The sequence below is a fragment of the Chaetodon trifascialis genome, chromosome 16 (assembly GCF_039877785.1).
Source record: "Chaetodon trifascialis isolate fChaTrf1 chromosome 16, fChaTrf1.hap1, whole genome shotgun sequence".
Classification (NCBI taxonomy): domain Eukaryota; kingdom Metazoa; phylum Chordata; class Actinopteri; order Chaetodontiformes; family Chaetodontidae; genus Chaetodon; species Chaetodon trifascialis.
Genome location: NC_092071.1, coordinates 20,812,323 through 20,833,488, shown reverse-complemented (window position 1 = coordinate 20,833,488; position 21,166 = coordinate 20,812,323). Strand labels below are relative to the sequence as shown.

General features: G+C 44.7%; 1 protein-coding gene across 1 annotated transcript in view; it reads left to right on the top strand.

Annotated features, from left to right (window-relative positions):
- The window catches only part of vkorc1l1 (vitamin K epoxide reductase complex, subunit 1-like 1), a 157,912-nt gene extending 137,033 nt beyond the window's left edge, over nucleotides 1-20,879 (top strand). Inside the window, exon 4 of the transcript XR_011603162.1 lies at nucleotides 20,867-20,879. The gene's annotated coding sequence lies outside the window, so the exon portion shown is untranslated. The remainder of the gene's footprint in view (nucleotides 1-20,866) is intronic.
- Nucleotides 20,880-21,166: the final 287 nt, after the last annotated feature.

The following is a 21,166-nucleotide window of genomic DNA, read 5'->3' as shown; positions in this document are numbered from 1 at the left end:
GGCGTGGCCCGTGCTGCCCCAGGCCCACGCCCCCGTCAGTCAAACACTGACGAGCTATTCAAGACTTTCTGTAGAGATGACTGAACACTAACTGACCACACTGATGGATTCTTAAGAGCAGCATGAAAACTACAGCTGATACTTAAACACAAAGACTGAGAAGCAGTTAAAAACTGAACAATTTAAACCTGGTGGGAAACATCACTGCAGTGGAATAATACTCACACATAGCAATGACAAGTGAAACACACATGTCCATTATTTTGACGTACTCGAATAGACACTGGTTGAGACTCTTCCTGGTGTGCGCTTCCTTTTTGTACTGATGTCAGTCTGTTCAATACTTGCTATACACGCTTTATATCCCATACATCTATCCATATTTACCAAAACATGTAACCCACAGTGACCTCATGGACATCAAAGATTGGGCCAAAATGTTTGCAACAAGCTTTAAAAAGACAAGCTGATTTTCTGGTTTTCACATTATCAGAGGAAGCTCTTGATTGAAGCCTTCTGTGTGTTAAATTAAGGCATTTCCTTTCCAAACTGTACCCACTTGATATCAAGAGGAAAAACTTTGGCGCCCTATAAAATCAATTACACGGATGGTGATGTTCACTCCCAGTCAAAGCCTTGAGGACTGAAAGAACGAGAGATATTCTTTAGTAGGAACATTTGATCCTCTCTGAAAGGGAGGAAATTTGTGGCTGCTGAAAGGCTGCATTTAAGAGCTCAAGGGATAGCAGCAGTGTTTGCAAGTCACAGACATGCTGTCACGGGTACGAGGAATTGCACGGCAGTCCAGGAGGGAGCAAACCGCTCCTAAAACACCCCCACGCATCACTAATTTGCTCACATGACATCAACGAGGGCACCGAGACAGTGCTCGGAGATCAGTCCGTGTTACGGCTCAGAGATCAGCCTGCAGCGTCCAGTCCCACACCCCAGCAGAGCGGTCGCACCCTGCCCTGCCCTGCCCTGCAAAGGCCCATCCCGGCCTGGTTCTGCCACGGTGGGACTCTTCATGTGGCTGTGGGCTGAGGTCATGGGGCTCCCCCTCATCTCACACAGCGGAAATCCTTAAATTAAAAAGACCCAAGGGTGACATCAACAGCTGGCACCCCGGTCCAGGGGAATTGACGTAATGTGCTGCAAAGGGCTGGTGCATGTCTGTCAGAAGGAGAGAGAGAGAGAGAGAGAGAGAGAGAGAGAGAGAGAGAGAGAGAGAGAGAGAGAGAGAGAGAGAGAGAGAGAGAGAGAGAGGAGAGAACAGTAGAGGAGAGGAGCCAATGGTGTATAGCTAATGGAGTCACATACCATGAATGAGTAATGTGATATCTCTTATGAGCGTTGGCAGAAATCACAGTACTGATGACCTACAGACCACTGATTAGCATCCAGGGGTACTTCCACAGTTCCAGTGTGTTGATCGATTATAGAACAGCTAAGCTAATTTGAAAAAATACAAATGACGATTCCATCCATTATCTATACCGCCTATCCCTTTCGGGGTTGCGGGGGGCTGGAGCCTGTCCCAGCTACAATGGGCGAGAGGCGGGGTACACCCTGAACCGGTCGCCAACCGATTGCAGGGCCACATGTAATGACAAACAACCATTCACACTCACACCTACGGACAATTTTAGAGTCATCAATTAACCTAATGAGCATGTTTTTGGTCTGTGGGAGGAAGCCGGAGTACCCGGAGAGAACCCACGCATGCACGGGAAGAACATGCAAACTTCACACAGAAAGGCCCCGCCTGACCCGGGGATCGAACCGGCAACCTTCTTGCTGTGAGGCACGCGCACTACCTGCTGCGCCACCGTGCAGCCCACAAATGACGATTCAATTAAAGAAATATATCAACATATTTATGCTTAAGGTTAAGTTATGGTTAAGTGCTTCTTAAACTGGGGGGCACAGAGCCACTGCAGTGGGGGCATGGATGACCAGGGGAAACATGGAGTTAAACAGGGGCTTGCTGATGCTATCATGCTGACCTTTACTTCAATAAAATTCAGCGTGGATGCTGTTTTAATAGTTGCTTTCCCTACCATTGCTAATGGTTGCTAAAAATTGTGAGGTGGGGGCGTGAACATTTTTTGGCTTCTGAAATAAAACGTTGTCACAGTTTATCCACTTTTCCAACATCCACTTCTTTAGAACATGATGGGTGGAGTCAGTGAAGGGGTCCTCCAGCTCATCTGACAGGGATGTTGGTGTACAACAGAACAGAACCACTGATACAAGGTACTGAAGACGGGGAAAGGGACTGAAAGATCCTGAAACAAACCCAAGACAGGTCTCTCTAGTTAGAGTTGAAGCTGAGATAGAAAATGAACAATGTTGACTGAAGATTCTTCTCTGAATAATGTTTTAAGACCCTCTCCTGTGGGCTGAAAGGAAGCCCCCGTAAAGGAAGGCAGGCAGCAGGACAGCACGAAGCTCTGGCCTTGGCCTGCATGCTGCACTGCCAGCTGCCTCTACCAGTCCACATTTACTAGGCCCAAATTAGAGGCCTCCAGTTGAACTTGGCCCTTAACAAAGAAAAAGAAAGAAAATAAAATAAAATCCTTTAATGACACTACTTCTCTGATGCCATGACCTCTGCTCTTTTCTGCTATAGGTTTGTGGGAAATGCTGAACTGCAGCTACAATCAGCAGGAAGAATCAGATTTTAGCAGAAATTACGCCTATTTGCATCTTTCGGCTTACTGGCTCGTGTTGGGATATTGTTGTGATTTTAAACGTGTTGATGCATGGAGCTGTGCAATCATACCTGATAAAGCAGATAATAATCCCAAAGCTGAGCCAAACAGGCTGAGAAGGAGCGGCTGGTTTGAGTTTCCTCTGGCTCTTTGAGGGCAGACACTTCGGTGGGCACAGTGTTTATGTTCTGCATCGTTGTCAAAACTCAGTATTATCTTCTCTTTGTGATATGCCCTCACTGCTTCCGATCAGATGGCTGTGAACACTCTCCATGAGTGCCAACTAACAGTTAGAAACGTGCTACCGCTGGACAATAAATGGCAGCCAGGACAGTCTGAGACGTCCTCATTGGTTCTTGGTTTTTGTACGGCCCTGAGAAAAAGGGGCCTGGGAAACCAAATCACTGAGTCTCCATTTCACAGGGACTAGAAACCACAGGGCACGCAAACAGTTCCCCACAGACTGTTAACAATGCTCACTCCTCCGTTCCTCCTCCTCCTCCTCATCTGTCTAGATCTGTTGCAGAACTGACGGGGACATGTCCCTCGGTTCCTTTGTAGCCACGATTAAAGGCATTCCTTTTCAGCTCAATCAAAGACTACCCCAAAAATATTCCAAGGCAAGAATCTAACAGCCTCAAAAACAAATACACGGACAGAAAAAGGAGAGAATAAATAGTAGCTGCGGTGAGAAGTCAATAATATTTTTTTTCCACTCGCTTAGCCCTGTGGATCTTCTTTCTTCATTTGCCAATAATCAGCAAGAGAGCTTTCTAGTTCATCTGCTGCCAGCAGGGAACCAGGCCCAGGCAGTTATGTCAGTGTGTGTTAGAGGGGGGAAGCAAAAAGAGCTTGCACCTCTCATCAAGCTCCACCACTCAATTACCAGCTGCTCAGGTCACAGGGTTAAGAGCTGTTGGATGAAATGCTATAAGTAAAATTATCTAAATGAAGCAGATTGGTTTAGTTGGAGATGAAAGAAACATATCAGCATGTGATTATTCCATCACACAGTATAAATCACGACTGAGAGCGAGGAAGGCAAAGGCCTTCTTCAATGGAGCTCTGCCCCCGAGGCCTGGAAAGCCTCCCAGGTTAGTGCTTATCAGGGAAGAATTCATTCAGCCCTGCCACATGCAAGCTTGCAGGCACACACACTGACACACACACCTAAAAGCACATAGTATCTGCTGCCTGAGTTCTGACTGACCCACTTCTTCACTGAGTGACTCAGCCTGCCATGTCTGGGCTCTAAATTGAATGAAATCTCTTTTCTCTCTCATTCTCTTCAAACGCCACCATTAAATACACACCTGTTCTGTGCACACACGCACACACACACACATTTACAGTACACACACTCATACAAAGGGTCAAAATCTTCCATGCAGGCTGGTTAAGTGAGCAACAGAGCTTAGCTGTAAGTTTAGAACCAGGCTGGAACCAGGCTCCAGCCTTTGGTTGCCAAAGATAACAGAATGGCTCTTATAATTTACATAACTGGCCAAAGTATCAAAATGTTAGTCAAATTAAAATTCAGCAGTGCAAGGCAGTTTCGAGTCTTTCTCACAAAGACACAAGGGTTCAAAAAGTGATTTGGCCTCACCCAACATGAATCAATTTTATTCAGGTTCTATATCTGTCTCTGGAGGCGTAAATCAAAGCCTTCTCTCATTCAACTTGGCAGATATTTCTATAATGATGGCAAGTGTTTGTTTTTTTAAATGGTTGCCAAAAGGAGCAACGAGACCGCATGTAATAGCCGAAAGAGATCAGAATCTGGTTTCCCGGGTTACTGGGCAACACTTTGTGTGGTTCCCTGCTACGATTTGGCTCAGTGTGTTCGTTAAGGGAAGAGAGAGCCTGCGGGGACAGGACGGGCTGAGACACTGACCCACCGCTTCCTATCCCACCACCCTGGAATCACATCAGCCGCACCAGCCTGCCTCGCTAACATCGCTGAGTGAGAGCATGGGTTAATGAATGAGAACGCAGCTACGCATTGTTGCTAGAGGCACCTGAGCATGTGCTTGCATGTGAACGTATGTGTCTACTGATCTACCAGTGCAAAAAGTCCCTCTGTGGTCCTGCAGGGGAGTGAGTGACTCAGCGCTGAGTGCAGGAGTGTGTGCCTAACTCAGCGGTTACTTCAGGGGGGTTGCTGAAAGCCAAGGCACCGAGCCTTCTCTCAAATGTCATATCTGTCCTTGGACCAACAATCAGGCAGCGCTGGCTTCTTCACACACACTGTGGTCCAGCTCTCAGTGCCATAGATGACACAGATACGCTGCTCACACCACAGTCCTCAGTCAAACAGCCTTGTATCTCATGGCCCTGCGCTGAGTAGATTTACATGAAAGGACGAGAGTGACGCAGGCTTGCCCGGTGCCAGAGGAGCGGAGCAGAGGGTCTTTCTCTGTCAGAGCATCTGGAAAAGTGGGCTCTGAGGCCCTCGCCTCTTCTCTCTTTGCAAATGCAAACGAACAGGAGGCATTACTGCTTTGGTCCTGTCAAAACAAAAGGCGTGTCATCTTTCCCTCCGCTTTATTGACAGTGTCAGGCCCATATCCAGTAACGGTTACCACAGAGAATGACTTGGGGAAACGCGATCCCATAATGAGGCCCAAATAATTACCACCAGCCCCAAATTTGCCCAGGCGCTTTCTTTAAGTAGGAGTGCTTCCCCCCAACTCCAAGCCCGTCAGACTGTCTCTCTGTTCTATAAAAGGATTAGACAAGAGAGAAGAAAGAACCTGGAGAGGGAAGAGGAGCTGGTCTTAAAGAAGGGAAGCTGAATGTTGTCATTAAGGCTGGATGAGTGAATAAATGCTTGCTTTTTCTGATGCTTTTGCTCATTTTTCTGGCTCTTTGCCTTGTACACGGGTTTCACCATAACACACAGCACAAAAGTTGAACTGGGATGAACTTACAGGCACAGCCACACCTGCGCTTTGATCAGTGCAGGAGATTTTCATTCAAGCATGGCGTAAGTCATTAAAAATACTGGATTTCAGAGCTCAGTTGGAGTTCCACTGCCCGATGTGAAAGCAGCTTTAAATCTTCATTTGTCTCTAGTGCATGTAGCTAAGACAACAAGACGTTCTTAACTCCTAAAGTTATGTTCTTCTGTTATAGCTGCCATAAGCGACTGTGCAACAAAGTCACGTTGCAGAGATAGTCAAACAGGATTTGGTTGAAAGAATGAATGGACAGTCAGAGGGACACACCCTTCAAGCACCTCTGACCTGTATTTGAAGTCTAAAGCCCAAAGTGTAACAACACCCACATACAGTACACAGAAAACCATTGAGATAATGAGCACTTATAGACTGCAAATTTACTTTCTTGAAAAGTTTACTCAACAGATTTGCTAAAAAAAAAAAAAAAGACCAGACTAACCAGACTATAAACTGAAACCTAAATCTACTTTTTAGTTTTTATCATTAATACAGCTGCTGCAATCAATCATAGCAGAGCGACCCCTGTGTGTGTGTTTGTGTGTGTGTGTGTGTGTGTGTGTGTGTGTGTGTGTGTGTGTGTGTGTGTTTGTGGTGACAACGGCACTTAGAGCCACTCAACAGGCAAAGTGTGTTAGTTGCACTGGGATCACCATGGAAATAGCCTAAAGATGGAGCTCTGTGCCCTTTCCACACTTCCTGCACAGGTTCTGAGGACTTAACATGAACACGCATGCTTGCATATACACACACCGAAACATACACACCACCAACAACTAGGGCCACTCCATCAGCCTCAGGCCAGCGCTACACTATGCATTTCAAAGCTCTGAGTAAAACATAAACACAGCACTTCCCTGTCATAACAAGTCAGCGGCTTGGTAACCCGGCAGTTTGTTAGCATTGCAATGATCCTTCTTCCCTGTAGACACGGGGGCCACATCCACACGTCCTCCAGGCTTCCTCCAGCCCATCCCTGGCCTGCAGGACGACTCTCAGACTCTCTCAGGTTCCACAACAGCAGTCAGAGAGAAAAGCCACACTTTCAACGTGTCAGTCACTCATGGTTGGGGACTTAAGGTCAGCTATGTGGAAAGAGATTACCTAGAAGAGTGAGGAAGGGTGTTCACAGAAAGGAGCTCCACATTATTGGAGAAGGAGAGACAGAGTAACAGACAAAATGGAAAGGAAAAGAGGATGAGCTGTCTGTTATCAGCCAATACTGTGTACCCTTATTACTGGAAAGGATTTTGTACATTTCCTTGGGTATATCTGGGCATATGACTGCCTCATCTATTTCAGAAATATCTATTTCAGAGTGCATATTTTGCAAACTTTTGACAAATAGCGACTTAATTAATTCACATGTTCAAGCAAAACTAACATTATCCACAAAGTTATCTCACTTCATCCTGAGGGAGACATGAAAATCTGCCAAATTTCATGGCAATCTATCCAATAGTTTCACGGAAAGCCACACATGTGAGTGGTGCTACAGGAAAAGTCAGGGGATCACCAAAGTCAGGGATTCATCCTCTGGGGGCCATGAATGCCTGCACAAAATTTCATCTGTGCAACAGTTGCTGACATATTTCAGTCTAGACCAAAGTGGTGGACCAGCTAACACTGGGCTGGACCAACAGTGGACCATCTCTACACTAGCAGCGAATGTGACCAATGATATAAACTGATGCTGTTGCTGTTCAGGAGGAAATGTTCCACCCTTAGAAACCAGTGCAGAACCTACATTGAGCAATAAGCTCCGATTGTAGTTCAGTTAAAATAGAAGGTACCATTTCAAAATAAAACCACGAGAGCAGAAAAAGTCCCACTCTCCACAAAAAGTGAGGACGGCGACAGCAGACGAGGGCTGCAGTGAGTTTCTCTTTAACGAGTGACAGGTGCCCTTTTTACACACTAAAATAAAAAACAGTAGGCAGTTTTTAACGCCCCTCTTTCACTTGGAAATGCAACCCCATGTTCCCCCTGAACCCACCCACCACTTTCTGCAGCAATATGCTGTTCTTAAAGAGGGGTCAAACTTTATTACAGTATATGAGAAGGAGCCATTTTTTCTCTCTTCCCTCTTCCTCTTGCTGTTCCAGCTTTCCAACTGTTCTTCCAGTCAACCTCATAAAGCTTAAACCTGTGAACGCAGCTTGCGGGCTGAAACTGAATGCCACTGTACAGTGACGTATGCCGCCGAGCTCTTCTTTGATCATAAAGCCGTGTGTGGGAGCAGGAACCGCCTGAAACCCCTGATGTGAAAATTTAACTTATCAATATAACAAATGAATAAAGAGCATGAATTAGATCTGTTTGAATATGCAGCTACCTTTCCATTTCTCATCATTTTGTGACATATTTTCATATTCTTAAGTTGAATTGTTTGCTAACTGCATCTTCATCAAAACAATGCCGCATATACAGGAGCTCGACTTTCCAATGCAAACTACTGCTTTTTAGTTATCAGAAGACACCTTATATAAATGTTCTGACTGACATCAAAGTTTTGGCATGTGGCTCTGCATAATGGATCACACTGCTTTCCATCTCCAGGTGTCAGAAGGTGTGCTTCACCTGTTGGCTGCCGAACATAATTCACATGTAAATGAGCTGTAAATGTACAAATGTAAGGCTCCGTTATCAGGGTTCAGGCTCCATCTGCTCAAAACAAATGACAGACAAAATGACTTAAACCACTGACTTCCTTCCTCACAGTTGATTCGTTTAACATCTGTTCACTTATTATACACTGCAAAACCTTCCCATGCTAACAAGTCATGTAGTTGCATGTTCAGCCCTAAATCTTCTTTTCCTTGAAAGAAGAAATCAGCCGTAAAACAAAGGAGAGTCTAGAAAATAATTTCTTAGAAAGGCCGCTCCAGTGGGGAAAAAGAGGATTTCGAGATTAAAAACTCAATAAAAGCACTCTTTCACATGAGTATTTTTGCTGTGCAGTTGTCGTTACCTACCATTCTGTCATGGAAGATCTCTAATTAAATCCAGGGGAGGATCCCGTGGAAAGAAAAAATGAAAAACAGTGACATATTTCTCTGCAGATGTCACTGTCGGCTTCCAGCCCTCCACTCCACCCCGCAGGGAATCCCATAATCACCTGTGGCCGATGTCGGAGAAATGCAGTCATAAAGGCAAAGAGCAAGTAAACACAACAACTAAATAAAGGACTTCTCCATGTTATTATTGCTCTTTGCAAATGTTTATGTGACCATATTGCCTAGGCACACACACACACACACACACACACACACACACACACACACACACACACACACACACACACACACACACACACACACGCTGCATCCTTAGCAACCCCACCAGTAAACAGACACAAAAACATGAGCAGAGAAGTGCTCTGATGTGGCCGTGGACTGCTTGCAACACACCTTGTAATTGGCAGCATAATTGTTTTCTTTTTCGCTGCTATATTTCACTTTGGCTCTGAGGCAGGCGTTGAAGCAGCCTGATTTATGGTCAGGGAATGTGCTGAGAGCTTTTCAAGACAAACCAGCGCAGATGTTTCTGTCCGACAGCAGTGTCTGCGTTTTGCGTGTCTGGATATCCACCTGAGTCGGTCAGCGGGGGCTGACTCTCTCGCCTTCCTGCGGTGCTGTGGTGCTGTGGTGCATGTGATCCCTCCCTTGGCCTCCACCTTATCTCTGAAGGTGCCCTGCCGGTGGGTGCCACATGCTCCAGTGCCAGCTGGGTCCTGTCTTGTTTTAATGGCCAAATGGAGTGTACAGTTGTGCGTGCAGAAGTATGCATGTACTATATGGGGAGGGGTGGAGGGAAGGGGGTGTTAGGGTACACGTCGCTGAGGCGTGGGCATGCAGCCAGGAGCAGGGAGCTCCTCGAGGAATGCCATGGAAAAATGAGACAGAGGAATGCAGACTCCACTGAGCAGTGTAAACAGGCTGGGCTGAACACCGCTTTGAAGTCGCTTCATCTCCCTATCACACACACACACACACACACACACACACACACACACACACACACACACACACACACACACACACACACACACACACAAGCCACAAGCCGTGACCTACTGCTGCGCGATTAACTAGAAAGCATGATTTCAACTTGTGACCAGTGAGTTCTGCTTTGTTTGGCCGCTGATGTGAACACAACCTCAGCAACACAGCATGTACAGTATGTGTGCATTTCAGCCGCGCTGCATGTCCGCCAGGCCGGAACTGACACTCTATTTATTACTCAAACACAGATGCACTCACTTCAACACATGAGCACACATATGCACCCACGCACATGCCTGCGCAGTCACACACAGCACGTCCACACACACACATACATACTGTGTACAGAAACTCACACCTGCTCTCCCCCCGCACGCACGACACTTCAAGGCTTCCGGCCCCGCTGACGACAGTGAATTTTATGAGCCGAGTCCATCTATCTCCTCGGACTCCGTCGCTCCCTTTTCAGCTCCCCCGCACCCCTCCAGCTCCTAGCCCTGCTACAATATGGCCTTTCAACATCTTTGTTGAGCATGCGGCAGTGATATCAGGCTAAGAATGTCTCCCGTGTAGACAGTAGACACGCAGGCACCGGAGCCTCTACCTCAGCGTCTGAGCCAGCCGGCTAAGGAATCCACTCAAGTGGGCAGGTAAACACTACTGCCCTTTGGAACACCACGCTCCCACTGTGTGTGTGTGTGTGTGTGTGTGTGTGTGTGTGTGTGTGTGTGTGTGTGTGTGTGTTTGTAAAAGAGAGACACACAGACTTGAAATGAACAAGTGGCACAGCAAAACCACTCTCAACTACGGCTGTACAGTTGTGCAAAACTGAGGTTCAATACGAGTTGTGGTTTTGGAGTCATGTTGTGGTTTAATTTCTGTACTGCAGGAAAAACAAAAAAATGACATTTCTTTAACTTATTTTGGAAAACAATAATGAAGGCATGCCTGCATATGATAAGTTAGTACACTAAAACAAATGGCCATTTAAAAGAGTCAGTATTACTCCAATTTAATTACATATATCCCACTTTAATCATGCTGTTAATATATGCAAATGATGAGCATAAGGATATGCAGAGTATTGTCACATGAACAACATAAAGAAATTAGCTTGTTTTGGTGCCACAAACATGCTCCTAGGCTTTACTGTCCATCTACTGCAACACTTTCAATTAGAGCTCAAACTGTGATTTTAACAAAGCAAAGTGACTGATGATTTATTAGCATTTGACTGTCAATCAGGCATCAGCAGCTCATGTAACATATGGCAATTTTACCTTCATATCCAGGGTTGGCTTCACTGAGAGCAAGGCTCTGTTTTCCAGGATTTTTTAACACACTTCCTCCGTTACACACATTCACACCTGGAAGCTGCCAAGTACAACACCTGTCTGATCTGCTGGCCAGTGGAGCAGCTGGGGGTTTGCACAAGTGCTGCTATTTCACTTTCCCTGCCCAGATTTATCCTACCAGTCCAGGGATCAAGCCACCAGCCTGCTGGTCACAAGCCCACTTCTTTAGACCTCCACTGCCCTACTGCCCCATTGTCACAGATGTCTACGCCTATCAGCCCTCCCTGCCCTGTCTCCCTTAATCTGCATCACGGTGCTATTAAAGTCTACCAAAAGCAAACACATCACACAGTTTTTTAACAATTGCCATCCAGATAAATTAACTGAAATGTACATGTTGTTGAGCGAGGCTGGATTTTTAGCAACTCAGTAGGCTTTTACTCTCTACTCTGGCTTCTCATTTGTGTTTGCCATGAGGTTGATTCTGGCTAAACAGGCTGGGCTAACCTGACTAACGCACCATGGTTAACAAACAGTCAGACGCTGACACGCTGCCAAAATCTTCTTTTGAATTCACTGCATGATCCTCCTGCATTGCACTGTAAACTGTAATTAGGCTGTTAGGCTCCACTGTTACTGATCAATGTACTTCACCAAAACAGGTTCAGGACAGTACCAAACAGAACGTCCTGTAGCAAACAGGTTAGGATAGAGTACGCTCTAAGCAAATTGGATTTAATTGAGGGCAGGACTGGAGGATCCTCCAACAGTCAGACCTATTACTGTAAATAATAGTGATTATCTGACGGAAGTCTTAAATACTGCATGCAGAAGGTTGTGCTCTAACAGCAGAACACACTCAACCCTGCTAACACGAAACACTCAACACATCCATAGAAACACTCATAAAAGTCTATGTACTGTATATACAAATAAATCACTTGTCCTACTTGGTAACAGTATGTTTACAGTACACACACACAGACACTAACAAAGTAAAGCTGAGCTGTGGCTGCTGCTGCTGTCTGCCATTGAAGGGCTTTCGTTTTCACAGAACTGTGCCATCCCAGTAGGAAGAGTGTCTTTGGACGTCAACGCACAGTCCCGAGTCCCATGAAAGAACTCGAACATTTAACTACTGCAGTTTGGCCTGGGCGCCAGTGAAGAAACGCCTGTTTAGATAGAGCACCATCCAGACTACACTCCAAAATCTGAAGAGAACGAAATGGCTTTGCAAAAATGACATTTATTTAGACCTCATTCCTCATTAAAGTATATTTGGCGCATAATTACAGAAGGGGAAAAGTATGTTGAGTGTGTTGAGCCAGACTCCATCTGCCTCAGACAACATAACACAAGTCATCCCTGCACCGCAACGTTATGGTGCACTACTTCCTACTTTAAAGACCTTTCAGCAGTCTTCCGCTCTCGCTCTGTATTCTGCGGGATGAAAGGTAGGGGAGTCCGGAACAGAGCGCAGCCTGTCATCACCGCCGCTCTGTCATATCATAGGGAAGCTTCTAAATTGGTACTTGTGCTGCCTGGCGGAGCAGGTCCGCTGGTGTATTCTCGTACCCACTAGATAAATCTCTTCAGCGGGGAGTCTGTCTGGGATCGAGGGGCCAGCCGATACCACAAGTAGGCACCACTAAGCTATCAGGCTGCGGTGAGAGAGACCACGGTCAGGAGGCGAAGGTACATAAAACCCCAGTAGCAGTTCATCCTCCTCCGCCATGCCTCGCACTCTCCTCCTCATAACCTGAAGGCTCTCTGGGCCTGCAGACAAAACATGGCTGTTTTTCTGCAGATTCTTGGCAGCGACAGAGCAGGCCTCTCAATTCAATCACAGGCAAACCCAGACTGTACTCGAGTTTTGAATGCATTTTTTTCTTTTTACTATCGTTGGCTGGGATTCATGGTAAACAGAGATTCTGAATCCTCGGTGCCGTGTCCTCTTCAGAGTTGAGAAGGTATGTCCCTGACAGAAAGTGTGCCTTCCTTACCTTGTACCGTCTTCTAGCCTCTGGCAAATGACTAAACCAGTCTGGGGTCAGTTCCAGGGAGATCCTTAAGTCATTTCCTGATGGAATATTTATGTCTGAGCTTTCACGTGGTCACCCTCTGCACTCCTGAGTCCTTTCTTCAGAGCCCCTTCAAAAATCCTAGTCCTTGCCTTTAGAGATATTTATCGCTGGCACTCTGTGTTTTTTAATATTGTGACTAACCCAGTCGCTCTGCAAACAAGCCCAGGCCTTCACTGACAGACACAGAGAGAGTTGGCAGTTCTTCCAAATCACTCACCTCCAATTTACAACGGACCAGCTAGCCTTGAGCATGTGAACGGCGGCAGGCTATACTATACCCAGATTTGCATTTTCCTCGTTCCTCTACATCCCATACAGTGATTCCATAATGAATATTGCGGCATGAAAACAAACAGACTGCAGCAGAGCTGGAACGATTAGGCCTGTTTGACAGAAAATTAATTGTTAACTATTTTGATTATTGATTAATAATTCGTTTTTTTTTTCCTAGCAAAAATTTGCTCATTACAGCTTCTCAAATAGCATTTTGCCATCTATCATTAAAGGTCAAATACAGTATATTTTCATACATTCATATATAAGCCAGAATTTCTTCCTTTTCTCTTCAGAAAGCTCATCACCATGGGGTCCCCACTCTGTTGAACTTGGGGGTGAATCCACTCAAAGACCTGTACATGTTGGGCTGACCTGGCAACCTTTCCTTTCTAAACCTTAAAAAGCAACCCATACATGCTGGTTCAAGTGTCAAAATGTGTCATAGCATGAAGGAAAATGACATGAATCACTGGGTCTGGTATCTTTTTTCAAGTCAAAAATTCCTGTATAGGATTCCTCTGTGTTACAAAAGAATTCAAATTTCCACTGCACATTCTGCGGTTAGTGCCCACGGGCAAGTCCAGGGGTCTACGACACAAACAGGACCCCGCTGACAGAGACAAGGCCCATTCACAGAGACAGCTCAACTCATCCTTACAATAAAGGCCTGGCTGGCCCCGCAACCTGATCCATTCTCTTTCCAGTGTCACTCAGCAGCCTCACATTAGACCTTTACACTTCCTCTGCTGGGTCTCCTTCCTCTGGCCCTGAGGGTGTGAAGACCATGAGTATCTGTGAGGCTCTGTAACGGACTGTGTGTGTGTTTGTGCCGAGGTGTGTGTCTGTGTGTGTGTGTGTGTGCAGGGGACACAAAAGAAGGTGACCTCATATGACATGAAAGCAGGCTCGAGAATCCTGTCTCAGCTGGAGTCAACTAGAGGGTCCACAGTGCTGACAGTCCTGCAGTTGCCTATTAACTGTCATCTGAGTTAAGTTTGTCTGCTGGACCGCCTACAGCACATGCATGCACACACACACACATACAATCCTGTATCGGGTTTTTCCTACCTTCTGTCCGACTGATCAAATCATTAAAGTTTGGCACTAATTGAAGACTACTGGAAAGGAATGTTGTGCTAAGCGGTGGGCAGGTGACAACAACAATGTGGCAATTACTTTTCATCACCTCTTCCCGCAGCCGTGGGTGGGTCAGGGGATGGTTTGTGGCATTTACTACCATGTGAGGGGAGGAACGCAGTGCAAAGTGGAACCAGAATTTCCTGATCCATTTTTATGCCGGAGCCTTTGTAGACAAGCTAACACGTCTCCTCGGTCGAGTGCACACACACCTGCGCCCTTCAGAAAGAAGAGAGAAAAAAAGCGATGGAACTCAAGTGCAGGCTGCAGTAAATAACCGCATAAAATTAAACTCCTGGCAGGGAAATGATAAAGACTGAGGGAAAGCACAGCATTCCCTCAGTTAGGTCCATTCAAGCTGTGCTGCTATGTGGGTGGGCTGCAAATCAGAACCAGCTTTTACAGGCCTGTCCCATAGTGGAATCTGTGCTGTGTGGCAAAGGCCAGCTGCCACTCTGCCAAACTGCATCACGCTCCAGCTCTCCTCTGGTAAACCACATCACAGCCAAACCGTCAGCGACCCTGACCTTTAAGGCCACTCACCACCCCCCGATTGTCATATCCCTCCCATTCCCATTCACACCTGCTTATCATTGCAGGGTAATGGTAAAATAACAGAGCTGCGGATAGGGGGGCAGCACATGCACATTAAGTGGTTTAGTTAAACAGTTCAAAAGAAGCTCTGGTGCTTGTGGGTGTTTGGCTGATGTTTAACACCTGCCTGCGTGCTGAGAGGAAACAATAAAAGAAAGCACGCTCACTTTTTGGATCATATTAATCATTCTGTCACATTTTCCACAGCACATTTTTATGACTTTGCTATAAAATAGAGAAAGAAACCATTAAAGCTCTTAACATAGAGCAACTTTCTTTTTCAAAATTCTAAAAAGTAAAAAAGATTTCACCTCACTGAGAGTCAATCATAAATTCTGCAGTGTAACACAGCTCTCAGCCATTTGTAGCTATTTGTTTTAGTTTGCCAGCATCTGTGTTTGAGTCTCAGACAACAACTAACGCTTATTTTCATTATCTGCTGATCTGCTAATTATTGTGTCCATGAATCATTCGGCCGATAAAATGCCCCAAAATAGTGAAAAACAATCATCTCAGTTTCCCAAGTTCTTCAATTTTATGTTTTATCAAAGACACTCAGTTTTAAATGATATCAAATAGATTAAAGTGGCAAATCTTCACATTTGAACCGCCCTCTGCAACCAGAAAACAGTTTGAGGTTTTGATTGAAGAAATGACTGACGTGATTTTAAGGTTAGCACAACAGTCCCTAATTCATTTTCTGTCCATCAATTAATTGACTAACCAGTTAGTCTAATTGTAGCTGCTCAGTTTGAGGCTGTGGGTTTTTCTTATCCTCTAGTTTACATGGTATCAGCTCATATACTCATACATACTACACAACGTACTTTTGAATGTACATTGTGATGATATTTGAAAAACATGAGCTATATTCCCATAGTCATATATTTAAGTTATTTTTATCTTATATGATAACAAAATTGCCAGGCTTTCATCAAGCATATTTTTTTAAACTGCTCTTCTATGAACCAGTACGACCTGTAAGGATGAATATGTTTGTCCTGCCCTCCTACATCAACCTGCCTGTGCAGGTGTTCACAGCGTCGATTTGACCACATAGTTGAACCAAAGAACATATAATGAAAATGTGACAAACGGCCTCATGATCACAATTTGAACGCTAATCCTGCGCTTGTTTGCAGCTCTGCTTTTTATCTAGTTGAATTGATTTCATCTGCATGTATGAATGTGTGACTCATGGGATTCAATAAGCTCAATAATTGCAGAGGAATTAATTCTGTCTGATACTCATAAAGCATTAGGTAAGCTGTAGGTGTGCCCCTCTATGTATTCCAGTGCACTCCCATAGCCTGAAACAGTTAAATCAATAGTAGCAGCCATGTGCGACTCAAGCAGATGTTCAGTCGTGCTGACACTCTGCCAGCTTATTATCGCTGCGATATTGGAAGAACCTGACGTGAGTCATCCTGATAGCAGCGGCTGTTGTAGTGTTCGAGCTTAGGCAGCATTACCATGAACTTACTAAGTGGTTATCGCCACTCTCTCTGTGATTCTTGGCACACAAGCGCAGTTTAGACATGCCTTTCACCAAGGTGCCAGTTAAACACGTCACTCAGGTTAACAAAACAGCGAATATCATTAGTCCTACTGTCTTACTCCTCACGCCCTAATATGCTCATACACAATACTGAACATAATATTCCAGAGTTATCTGTTTGATTTTACAATGTAACCCTGGAAATAGAGCCTGGCCTTAGCTTTTAGCTGGTTTTTCTGACATCCATTTTCAGCAATTCCTGTTTAAGAACATTTTTAGAGAGTGAGTAAAGGCACTAAACAAGTGATAAGAAATCATCAAGGCTTTCTAAAAGAGGCCCTCCTGTTGAGCTACTCATTACTGCCTCGCCCCGGGGTGTCTTACATGTGATGGCTGTTTTACTGTACTGGCAGTTCTTAATTCCTCAAAGTGTGACACTTGAGAGTAACTGATTTACGATGCTAGAGGAGGTCTCAACCCAGCCTTTCCTTCCCCCTTGTTTTAATATAATCCATTATTAATTCATTATTAATTAACGGTTGTTTTTTCTCATAGTTTGGGTATTCTTAAGGCAGAGCATCAGCCCAACCCTTTAGACCTCCCATACAAGGAAGCATTTATCACTTAGCCTGAAGGTATACCACCAAAACCCCAGTGCTCAGAGTAACTGCAGTAGCTCATAAATAAGATGAATGTTAAAAACCACAGCTGTTCCAAGTTGTTGTCTAAAATAAAGCGATGTTTAAGACCCTTTCAAGCACGAAAACTCTACATGCAATAGGGCTGGCTTCTTCCAATTGGATAGCATTAAAGGAATAGACAGACATTTTTTGTATGAATTAAACTAACGAGATATAACATGTTCATATGTGAGTTTTTCAGAGTCAGGGTAGCTGTTTCCTCCTGCTTTCAGTCGTTTTGTGTAGAATCAAGCAGTGTTAACCCATTTTTTATAGCTACAAGGGTTAGAGTAATTAATAAACTAATGTGTTTTACATTCAAGCACTGAGGTCAACACTGGGATCAAGTATGATGGATTCCTTTGGTGGCATGAGTTTGAGTGAGAATTTTGCTATGGGTGCTACTTCCACACAGACCAAAAGTTGCTGCTGATAAAAGCTTGTGTAGTGTCAGTGGTGTCATGATCAGAGTGGAAATGGGCAGTAATGATGAATAGAAAAAGTGAGAGAAACTAGCTGTCAGCTTAATGCGCAGAATAACAAGAAACAAATGGAGAAGCAAAGCTGGGCGAACCAAAGATGAGTCACTGTAATGTAATCCACACTATTTGCAGGGGCCTTAAATATACTTCATGTGGTTTTTGTGTAACAGTATGAAGACCTTCCACTGCTATTGGTCAGTGTTGAGATACAAGCAAACATCTGTGTCAACAGGGAGCTACAACAGCTGCCTAGACCTCACTCTCCATTGATGGTTTACTTTAGACATTCTTACATGAACACACATACCCTACACACACACTTACCGGCAATAACAGCATGAGAAAGTCTGCATTATTTTAGTGGTGAAGTGATGTTAGCAGTTTTGTGGTGAGTGTGTGTTTGTCTCATTGTGTGGACCCCACAGGCCAGACAGTTCTAGCAAAGGAGACGGGGACTGTCGCCTCAGGAGAGATAGATGGGCTGAGAGATCAGTGCAAGGGGTGTGAAGGGAAGGCGGGTAGGGAAGGAAAGGAGGAGGGAGAGGGTGTCTGAACATGCAGCCCCTCTGGGTAGACGGGCAATGACATCCAAAGCACTTCCTCCCTCGTACTCCCTCCAAAGGAGTGCGTTGTTAAGGTAGACAGAGACAGACTGAGAATCGCAGACATTTATCACAAGGGAGCGCCATATTAGTGGTAAAACCCCAGAGGAAAATACACCGGCATGATTGTTGTTTATGAGGCTCCACCTATTTGGTCACCGAGTTCAGCATCATTTTATCAGACACTTTGCAGTTTAACCACAAGTGCAAATTCATTTCCTTTAAAGCAGCTTGACTTTGCGCTTTGTAGGCAGCCTAAAACCAAACAACAACCTAGTGGAACATCAAGCTCTGTTTGTGGCTGATCTGATTCAGAAAGAGCAAAACAAAAAGTAATCCCCATATTCTTCTTTGAGTCGAACAGTGATGGGGAAATATTTAACATAGCTAAGGGTGAATTCAGTGGAATAAACTACAAATCTTGAGGGGATTATAAAAACCAACTGGCATGTGAAACCCCTATCGTCTGAGGAGGAAGTGGAGCTGGCCCAGGGTGTTTTCCACATTACATGCAGCCCTAATATCAAAGGAGATAACAATTCCAGCTGTGTCGCTGTTGCTGCTACTCACAGGATCATCTGGAGGAGTCATCCCCCAAAAGTGGCTGCAGCTCCCCACCCAACACCACCAAATACAATGCAAAAGTACAATCAGATCCACACACTCATACTGCTTCATGCACAAATCTAACGTTAGTATTAATCACACGCACAAAGCTACATGGAGCATAAATGGCACTTTTGATTTAGTTTCCTGCCTTTGTAGCAGCTAGGGTGTGGAATATGAAGGAGGCAAAAAAATCCTCTATTCTTAATAAAGGCTGTCGCTCCCTTCAGAAGCTTAATTAGAGGCTGAAGTGGTTGCACGCGATGGATCTGGCCCTAGGCATGGACCTGCGACAGCTGAGCTGCTGCGCTGCTTTGGTGAGGATCTGCTCAAAAGCATGCCGTCTATTTGGCCCTTCAGGCCACTCAGGCAGAGAGTGGGAGAGGAGTAGACAGGTAGATAAGGTATGAATCAAAAACTCCAACACGCCTGTCAAGCTGCAAGACCCCCAAGGAGAGCAAGATTCACTCAAAAGCATCCTGTGTTCTCCTCACGCATTTGTTGGGGTGGTTCGACGTGTTGGGAAACGAGCTTATTTGCTCTTTTGTAAAGAGTCAGGTGAGAAGATCAATGTCTCTATGTCTGTGTGACAAATATGAAGCTAGCACGAGAAGGTTTGCTTAGCTTAGCATAAAGACTGGAAACAGTGAAAACAGCTAGCCTGGCTCTGGCCACAAGTGAAAAAAGATGATTATGTAACGTGTTCTATCGGCAAGTTTAATCTATGCTAAAACGACAGGGAGGGGTTCTATGAGGAGCTATGGGCAGGACTATTTTTTGGCTGGGTGCAGTCACTCCCTTGAGTCTTATCGAGGCTGCTAACCACGCTCTACATTATGTTTCCAAAAAGTCTGACTGATAATGTTATTAGAGGTATCACTTTGCTGATTTGAATAACTTTGTTTATTTCAGTTCAAAGATGCTCAGTCATTGGCTGTATAGTTTGTTCACTTTCCTAAGATAAGTGGTCGCATCAGTGTTCAAATGCACTCCAGTACAACAGTAAGCGAACATGCAAACACTCAAAAAACAACTGTAAAAAAACCAAACAAAACAAGAACAACCCACTAAAAACAGCAAACATACACCTAAGTCTCAATAAACAAGATACATAAATAAGGTGATGAAAGGTGGTCACAACAGTGATTTTTGGATTTGGATTTTTTTTATACAAATACACGAAAGCTAATCCTGCAAACGGTTTGCGTGCTGCTGTTCTGACACAGCTTGTGAAAATAAGAAAAAACTGTTGAACATGTGAACATGTGTTTCCTGTGTTGAACCTTGAAATAAATGAACACATCTGGAAGTTACACTCAAATCAATCCTCATTACAGACTGGACAACATGATGCAGAGCAAGCTGGCTATCTATAGCCGCAGAGCCCAGGAGGACTACAGAGAGAGGGCACCAGAGATCTCTCACACACTTCAGTGCAGCCTAAATAATGTCGAGCACAGGTGGATTTTGGCCACTCACTGCACTGCAAACTGAATTCATCTGAAGAGAGACTGACACTGTGCTCCATGATGTGACACACACCGCAGAGTGACTGTTACAGTGCAGAGGTTCAAGCAGTAAATGGATGTGCTTGTGTCTCCAGAGCTGTTTGCAGATGTCTCCCATAAGAAAATGTAAATATGCAGAACTTACGTGGAAATCTCAAATTTTTACATAAGACAAACTACGATTTACGCAGACAAATTCTATCACTTATATCAGTGAAGCACCTTCCAAAATCCTGAGCCACAAAAACTTTGAAAAGACCCTTGAACACACACTTTGATCTGTAAAATAAGCAAACATCCCCTTTAATGCTGTTTTTTTGCACAAAATGTTTCATAAAAAAACTCATCTTAAATCTTCTTCAGTTACAAGTCCAGTGACGTTTTGTTTCAAATGTTGCTGATGCTTCGAAGTTATATCTGAACTTAAAGGGGAACACATCAAAGTCTCTTTACAGGAAGTATGCTGTATAAAACCTTTTGTGGCTCCAGGGGGAGCTCCACTTGTAGCAGTGCAGCTCCTCACTGGTGTGTTACCTGTGTAAGGTCTGATGCATTCACTGTCGCTGGGTCTGCAGAGTAACAATGTGACAATAAAAGAATCTAGGGGTGTGGAGTTAAAAAGAAGTGAGATCTCTGTAGCCTGCTCCTCGTCTCTGCTTGAGGCTAACAGCTCCAGGCTACAGCAGCTGTGAGGAGCATAGCACACCTGAATCTCTGAACCAACTGTCA